At 30.5% G+C, this 9461-nt stretch overlaps 1 long non-coding RNA gene across 1 annotated transcript; it reads left to right on the top strand.

Moving 5' to 3' along the window:
* LOC109333708 lies at window positions 8277-9461 on the top strand. The gene is made up of 2 exons (XR_002106041.1): window positions 8277-8414; window positions 8748-9461. It is a non-coding gene; the product is annotated as an uncharacterized LOC109333708 (long non-coding RNA).

Below are 9461 nucleotides of genomic sequence, written 5' to 3'. Positions count from 1 at the left end.
GACCCGTACCCGTGCCCGTACGGGTTTTACCCGCGGGTACGGGTTTTTTTGCCATCCCTAGGTAGGTTATAAAATCTAAAAAAAAATAAGAATTATATTTATTATTATCAGAAATGTAAATGTTATTCTTATTTAATAAAAAATTGTAATAAATTATAAAATAATGTGTGGAACCTAAATAAGAATGAATATATTACTTGGTGATATTATATACTCTAATTCATCTTCCTAGAACAACTTTTTACTAGATTTCCATTTTACTAATTCATCTTGGTCCCATTATTTAAGGTAGATTTGTGAAGGAATTATTCCCTCATAATTCCAAAACCACATGATTTGCTTTATAACCATATATTAACTATTCATCATAATATGTTGACAATATAAAATAAATGGGTGCTTACATATTACATCAATAACCAAAATATAGCATAAATTGTAGGGTTGAGTGAAAAGAAGATTATGAGAAGGCTATACGGCTCATTACTGATCTTGAAGGAAATTCATGCTTATGGTGAAATAAAAAAAACTACCTTAGTTCCCTATATATACACTATATATGCATATATGAATTTTATTTAGTTTCTCTCCTGTTTACAGTGTGAACGAGTTAACATATACTCATTATATAAAACTTATTACAAGCTTACAAATTTATCAACTTAAACCATCATTCTCTAGGGTCTATGTACTTACAAATATATGATAACCAAAGTAATTAAAAATGAGCCATGCCAGTAAATCTTTCACAATATTTGATATTCAGTCAACCTAATTTTAAGATATTGGTGACTATGTTATGTTGGTCTAGATAGAATAAGAAATCCCATCATTTTTTCTGTTAGACTATTGGAATGTTATATAACACTAAACAATACACATATTTCTCATTAAAAAAACCTACTACTATTAACATATTTTTTTGAATTAGAACCAAGGTTTCTTTGAACATGAGAACCACAATTAGGATTGACAACGGGGCGGATTGAGGTTGGATTTGTGGTTACCTAGTTCTGAACCCGAAATCTAAAACTCGAACATGAATTAAGCAGGATTGAAAAAATGCTATCATCTCTAACCTGTCGGGTTTCAGATAATCCGAACTCGACAGAAACTGGTCTAAAATATGTATTTATATGTGTATAGGTTATATATATGTAATATATATATATATATATATATATATACTATATGTATTTATGATTAATTTTTTAATTTTACATATATTTATCGGGTTCGGGTGAGTTTCAGATATGATATCAACTGTACTGAACCCGAACTCAAAAATTGAACTCAGGTAAAATCCAAAGCCAATCACATTGAGTTTTCCCTATTAAATTTGGGTTTGGTTTGAACGAGTATTCATAGGTTCGATTTTCATTATCATCCCTACCCACAACAAATCAAAGTTTTATTTTGTATTGAAATTTCCTAGTTTGACTATGGGTCTAGACAATGAATATATAAAAGCCCAATAGGTCCTCTTTATGATGGGTATTCTTGCTTTTCAATGGGCCTGCCTTGGGTATTTGCTTCATTTATTGATCCCTTCTGGCATTTATTATGATGTTCTAATTATGGGCTTCTAAATCTAATGTTTCAAGCAACATATTGCTCTCTTCAAGTTATAAAAGGCCACCAAAATTTATGAGTCTCTACTAAGAATATATATATATATATATATATATATATATATAAATAAGAGAAAGATATATACATTAATAATATAAGAGTATTTTAGATTGTCACCATATCATCAACTGTTAAAATTTAATAATCATTCACTTTTAATATAAGTAATACAAATGAGTGAAAAAAGTATTTTTATATTGACAATATACACATATTATACTATATATATCAACACACATTGTAATCAGTGCACAATTGCACTTTCCACATGGATTGCAAAGTGAATTGCATTGATGTTTTTAAAGACTACAAATAATGTAGATGAAACATTCATAGCATGAAGTTGTTCCTTGAGTGGGGGGTCACACTCTTTTACCCATAAATTGATGGTGACCAAAGTGGAACACAATAATAGAAGTCAAAATTCAATTTTTTTTACTAACACTCACTCTATCTTTTTTCATTTCCATGAAGAGAATCTTTGCAGAGTTTTTTGTTCCTTTCTCCTTCAAAATAGCTCTATTGGGGGTACCAAATTAATGCTGGAACAGCACCACTTTGGCCACATGCTAATTTCATTAGGAACATGTACGGGTTGGTATACATCTTTCAACATACCCTTTATCCTTATGTTATGCATTATTGGTTACTTGATTTGGTTGTGCACAGTTTACCATTCAGAGTCACTTCTTGGAATAATTTGACCCTTTTTCTTTTCACTCAGCTAAGTAACATGTTTATGTGTATATTTGCTCATCTTCTATTTCATTTCCTTACTATTTTATGTCTCATAGTTTTCAAGTGATTCCTTGTCTAATTGTGAGTATTCATCATTCTGTATGTTCACTCATTAGTCACATCAAAACTAACATCCACCCAACTCAAATTACATTACACCAATTTACTACTAGAGTTGTGTTATTTATATATCAATGTCATAGTTGAAACCAAATTTGTTTATCTTTATATATTTTTGTTTTCTTTATGTACTTGTATGATATTTCATTGTAAGTGTATTTTTGAATTTTAATCTTGTGAATAAAAAAATCTTAATACCCAATTATATTATGGACAATATAAGAGATTTATATATTATTACTGCATCATCTAATATTTATGTTTAATTATTGACTTTTTAAAAAAGTAATGCAAATAAACAGTGAATGTTATAGTGACTGTTGAAGAAATCTTTACACTCATAATGCATATATATATATTACACTCAAACAAAAAAACATTGTTGTACAGAAATATCAAATGAGATCAAATAATGTTTATTATGGATATGCATGAAATATTTTCTTACTATTGTAAGTGTCAAATGTTAAAAGTCTTCATGGAAAATTCAAGGGGCTCCACACATTGATTTTAAGAATGAGAAAGTGAATGCTATACCAAACCATAGATAGGTCTAAACACTTTGAAATGACTTAAATATGTTTTTAATAGTTGAAAGTTGATGGAGTTTAGGTTTAAGGTGCTATATTTTTCCTCCCAGATTTGATCTTTTCCAAAATTTTGTTTTTGATCTTTGTGATGATGTTGTTAGTATGTCTCTTACTAATTAGTAACATGTCAAATTATGATATTGATACATCATATACTGAAATAAAACTTACTGTTGCACAAAGAATAATATGGAAGGAAAAAAATTAAAAGGATTAAAACCAAAACCCCCACCAGAACTTTCATGCAACAAAAACTTGCATGATATATATGAAACCACACTTATTTATTTCATCAAAATGGTTCTGTGAAAATAGGCCTATAAGGGAAGTTTAATTAGTTGATGTGATGCATTTGACTGCAAGTGAAATTCATACATACTCATTAATTCAAATCATTGAATTTTCCTAAAATAGATGACTGAGATATGAAATATGTTTTTTTTAACTTACCTCTGGAGTAACCGGATCAGATTATATTATCAACAACAACTACATGGATAATATGTGTAGGGCTCTGGAATTTGGCTTTTAAAGTCTTTATCAGGCTAAGTTTATGGGATGGGCAAGGTGATGAGATGAGAATAAAAAGGACACGTAGTGGTCCTAAGGCCAAAAATAGACCCAAACCTTATTACAAACGTGTTGCTATTATGTATACACTGCATAACATTGATTGAGTTAGTTACCAATTTGGAGCAAAGCAAAGGTTTGAAAAGAATCATTAAATCTTAGATAGAAAAAACATACATGAATGCCATGATGTACTGATCTGGTAAAACTTGAGGGTGGTTTGATTGTTTTCACCTTTTTATTATTAGGCATATTTAAGTGGAGAGTATGATATTGAATATGAGGAATCAGTAGAAAAATTTATAATTGGAAAATATCTATACAATATTGCAGCTCATTACATGATGTGGTCCACAATTTGAAACATTACCCAAACAAACCTTATCTGCCATGCTTACACTTTATGAATTCGTGGAAATTTATCTCTACATTGCTCTTCATGACTCTTTTGATCGTACCTAGCTTTGATACTGTAAAAATGTTTCGAGATAATATATTTATTGATCAATTACTCTGATATTATGATATGCAGGAAACTGTACATATAAACAAATTTAAATTAAGTTTAAATTACAAATTGATGCAACAAACTAATATATAATATAAGATGCCAAAACTAAATCAATAAATACTACTCTTGTATGTATTAATCTTTGGGTATTTACTGAGGGGTTAGTTTGAGAGTTGGATGTTGGAGGGGAAGGAAGAGAAAGGAAAGGCTTGAGAGTCATCTCGCAAGTGTATTTCGTGGCTCCCAAGCCTTTCCTTTCCTTCCAAAATCTAACTCCCAAACTAACCCTAAGGGAAATACATGTATACTAACAAAAATGGTTTGAATAAGGTCAATCATATTACGATGGGGGGCATAGTACCAATTTAGTAGGGGCCACAAACATATATAATCTGATGGTATAATTTTGAGGGCCATTGCATTGTTTTTCCCTATGTCAAGGACCAAAAAGAACCCACCCCCCTTCACTGACCCCGAAAGAATAAGGTCCATCCCTGCTTATATATCTTACACCACACGCAGCTAAAAGTACCATAACTTTGTTCTCAACCTTGTTATTGTTTTCTTTTAATATTTAACGTTCTATTTGTCACACTCTTACACCTTCATGTGTGGGTGTGTGTGGCTGACATTTCCAATGTGTCATGTAGCTGCATCAGGATCATTATCATCATGACTACTTTGACCTTTAATCCCATGCTGACAAGATACATTCACTCACAAAAAACTTTAGAGGTACTAAGGGCATATACACATTGTTGGGAAGTCATCTACTTTACTTTCTTAGACATGATTTAAATATCTGTTGGACTACTCATCTTATTATCAATTTATTATTTTGAGATGAAACCTTAATATAATATCAGAGTTAGGGTTCAACTTCTCCCTGCTTCTCATGGGTCAAAAAAATTCCCTTTAATCATGGTCAAGGAGCAAATTGGGAAGTAAATATGACATCATCTACCTCATTCTCTTAAACATTATTTAAATATATGGTGGATTACTACTCTCATTATCAATTAATTTTAAGATAAAACCTAAACATGATATCCGATTCATAGTTGAAGTTCTTTATGATTCTCAATGGAATCTTAACACACATGATAAATGTTTTCTTCCAAGATTTAGACATCAATACAGGATTGTCCAATGTTTTCATTATATATTAGAAAAATGCATATAGAAAGAAGATAAAAAGTTGGTACTAATTGATAGTAACAAATACATTAAAAGAACATTGAACACAATACTATGTTGAAGTACCATTTCCCTATATTAATATCAAATGAAATATATAGTGGGGGATAGCAAACTGTTGGTATGGTCACATAATGGAATAAAAGGCTAGTAATATATTGAAGGGGGACCTTGTGGTTACATGGTGCATGGAGTAAAACAGGAAAAAGGGGCACTGGACCCTTTGCTGCCATATTATTATTATTCAAAGGCTCACATGACTCAATCATGGGGTACAAAGAATTCTGGTCAGATCCATAAATACTAGCCATGCAAAATCTTATACATTAATTAACGAGAAAAATGATATATCATCTTACAAAATTAATCTATAAATCTTCTTATACTATGAGAAAATTGTCGGGTGTCACAAAATATCACTTTAAAATATATTTTATGACAAATGTTACTTTTTGTGGTGTAATATGATCCCTTGTTACACTTAATTTATGTTGTTTGAATTTGGATAAGAGAAATTAAGCAAGGGTGTATCAGGTGAGGGATGCAAAAAATTTTTAGCTAGTAGGAGCAAAGACAATATTCAACTATAAATATAGAAGACAAAAATGACAATGATTATTATACTATATGTGAGTCCATTCATACAGTGATATGCAAGATTATATTAATTGCCATGTCTACCCATGCTTTTATCAGAACATAAGAATGGTGATAATGGTTCTTCTTGGATTTGTGCATCGCTGATGAAACAAAATTAGTTCTCAAATTTGATAATATATCATATAGTTATATATTTATATTTATATAGTGGAAAAGATATTAGATTACAGATTCAAGTTAAACCTGTGCTTTATAAAAGGAAATAAAAAAATATGCTTAGAATTTATATAATATTTCCTCGAGCCATTGAAAATCACGGGAAAAGCATAGTATCTAATATATTTTTAGCACATCGTTAATCATCTAGTTTTTTTGTAGCAAAAATAGTATAAAATTCTCACATAAATGATATTGATTAATATCAAATTAACAATTTTTCAATATCATACACTAGATTGATTCACACTTAAAAAATTACTTCAAAGAAACCAAATGGAGACAATTTTTTTAGCTAGTGGAAGGTAGATAAATACAAAGTCTTATTTAATTATGAAATTAGCATGCCAATGAATTGGGGAGGGTGTGATTTTGTAATTTATTTGACCGTGTAACATTGGAGACTGTGGTGCTAGTAAGATTTTCTTCCTTGAGTTATTTTCTTTAGGTTGCATAAGATTCCTTGTTCCCTTCCCTCCATTATTTTGCGCAATTACACGTTTTCTTGTTCCCTCTTAACTCATTGGTGTTGCTTGAGTTATAAGTGAGTTCTTGAATAGCCACATTCACTTATATTTTCATAAAATTGATGGCATTTAATAAAAAAAATTAACTTTTGTCAAAAAACCTTAATTAACTTACAAATATTATAAAAATGAAAGAGTTAAAAGCATGCCACTCAAGAAAAAACTATAAAGAATAAAAATAGCATAAGATCTTAAAAGCAATATGAGAATTGAATCATCTTTAGAAACATAACATGCTGGTTTAATTTATATCCTATAATCTTAGCCAACTGGTAAGATTTTAGCTCATTTTTCATAAAAAATAAGAGTTCGAATTCTATCAATGATTTGATGATCTTGTAGGTTAGTAATATATAGATATTTTATTAAGTTCTCTCTAAGTCATGGGGCCTCTTTAGACCTCAATGGACTCGGCTTAAATAAAAGAATCATTAATATATAGAAAGAAAATAATATATTCTTATATTCATAAGAAAATAACATATGTCACACTTCCTTGTCTGCGAGTATAAATGTTTGTAGAATGATTTAGTAGAATAATATATTTTTACTCGTGGTAGAATTCAAACTTTATGTGTATAAATATACAACCCTATGTATCAGCCATAATCATAAATGAATTCTCATCCATCCCGATCTTAGAGAATAATACATTAGACCCACATTTTTACTCGACCACGTACAATGCCATCCACATGGATCATATTTAAAGCCGACAACGTTGTTCTTCAGTTATTATTATTATCATTTCAAACTTGATGTTTGAGCTTATTATAAAAGTAGCACGTTTTTAATAATATAATTTTGAATACAAGAATATTTTAAGCTTAAATGGTTCCATTCAAACTTTTATATATGTTGTGTTTAATTAACTCAACCATGTGTAAATGATTACTCTTATTAGCTACAGTATTGTGTAAACAATGTCATTGTTTGTTTCTGTGTTGGTATTATTATTACACCGAAGTTAGTACAAATAGCAAAGTGTTTTCTAAGGTATTTGTAAGTAGCAATGTTCTGTGATGAAGTCTCAACTTGGACTCAGAAAATTGAGAGTTTTAAGAAAGCACACGAGCAACACTGAGACACAAAAACACAAAAACAAGCCACATGGCTGATACAAAGGCACAAAAACTAGACCCCTTCGTCCTACATTAGTACGGACATGGCCTAAACAGGAAAACTACACAGTGAATTAAGTATGATTTCAACACTATACAGTCCACTTCAATAAACCAACATTTTTTATTAATTAATGAGTTTCCTAAATACCAACCCTTAACTCAGTATGTTTATGAGTTCAACTTTTTATAAATGTATTTTATGACTTTAAAGTATTCTGTTTCTTTCTAAAATTCATTTCGCAAATGGATGATAAGTTGTCGATTAATCTAGATTCAAGTCATAATTTTTTGTTGTTTACACTCTACACAAACATTTTCTCCCAGTCTAGGCCTGCTAAATCTTATACTGGGCCGAAGACCTGTCACTGTCAGGTCCATCAGGAAAGCCCAATCTACCTGATGCACTTATTTCCCTTTTTTTCCTTCTTATAAACCTTTGCAATTCCTCCTATCTTACTATAACAAAAAGTTTCCTCTCTCTTTTTTCCTTTCCCCTCTCTCTAGAGTTTCTTTCACCCTCTTGACATAGTAAGTTAAGAAAAAAGAGTCTTGTGTGTGGAGATGAAACCAAAAGACTGTTTTGTTAAAGGTACTACTAGTGTTGAAATTCTATATAATCTTATATTAATATAGTCATTGTTCATACTTTGTTTATGAACATTTTAAAATTATGTGTAATTCATGTTCAAGCCTTAAATGTAACATGTAGTTATGTACTAGCTTTTTCTATATGATCATTATACTGTGACTGAGCTATTTACTTTATGGCATAACATATATATAAGCTATATATATATATATACACTCTTGTATTTCTTTAATGGGTTTCTTTCCTTTTTATATATAATCTAAAGCTGGCTTTTGTTCCTGCCATTATTGTTGATATTCTCTGAACTAATTAAGAGCATGATCCATGATACAGGTTCCTATAGGGTTTTCCCCCTCATGCATGTGACTAGAAGCAGCAAGGGTAATAACAAGGTCAACCCTTTGATAATTGGGAGCTGTGACCAAAAGGAAGCCATGAGTAGTGGCTCTGAAATTGGTGCTGACAATAGTGGTTCCTTTGGAATGGTGGCAGGTTCATTCTAATCATGGTGCTATCCTATCTGAGCTTTTTTACCTATCTTTATTCTCTTCTTCATCTAATTTCTACCACCATATACTTATTTCTCTTCTTTTTTTCTTTGCTTCTCTTCTTGACCTTGTAAGACCTTTTCTTGACCTTGTAAGACCTCACAATGTGTCTCTTTTCTTTGTTTTTGCTTTTGTGAAAGACCCTATGTCAAAATCCACTGATGTAGAGTTTTATCTCATCTTTTCCCTCTTACCCTCCAACTCATCCTCTCCTTCCTTGTCTATCCCTCCTGAGCTGTTTACTCAACTTTGGCCTACCATGCAAAAAATTGTCATGGAGGACCTTACAAGTTAGCACATCTGAGAACACGAGAAATTATTACATGATTCAGAACTGCGTTAATTTTATAGTCAGTTGTTAAAAACAATGATAGTAATGCATCTTGGACTACTATACATTTGTTGTATTTCAGGACCATGTTATAATTTATTCTTGGTTCCTAAAATATGCTTAGTTATTTTAAGACCATGAATTCAAAAAACATATGGTTTTTATTTA

The sequence above is a fragment of the Lupinus angustifolius genome, chromosome LG19 (assembly GCF_001865875.1).
Source record: "Lupinus angustifolius cultivar Tanjil chromosome LG19, LupAngTanjil_v1.0, whole genome shotgun sequence".
Lineage (NCBI taxonomy): Eukaryota > Viridiplantae > Streptophyta > Magnoliopsida > Fabales > Fabaceae > Lupinus > Lupinus angustifolius.
The sequence above is the reverse complement of the archived record's forward strand: the minus strand, read 5'-3'. Positions and strand labels throughout refer to the sequence as shown.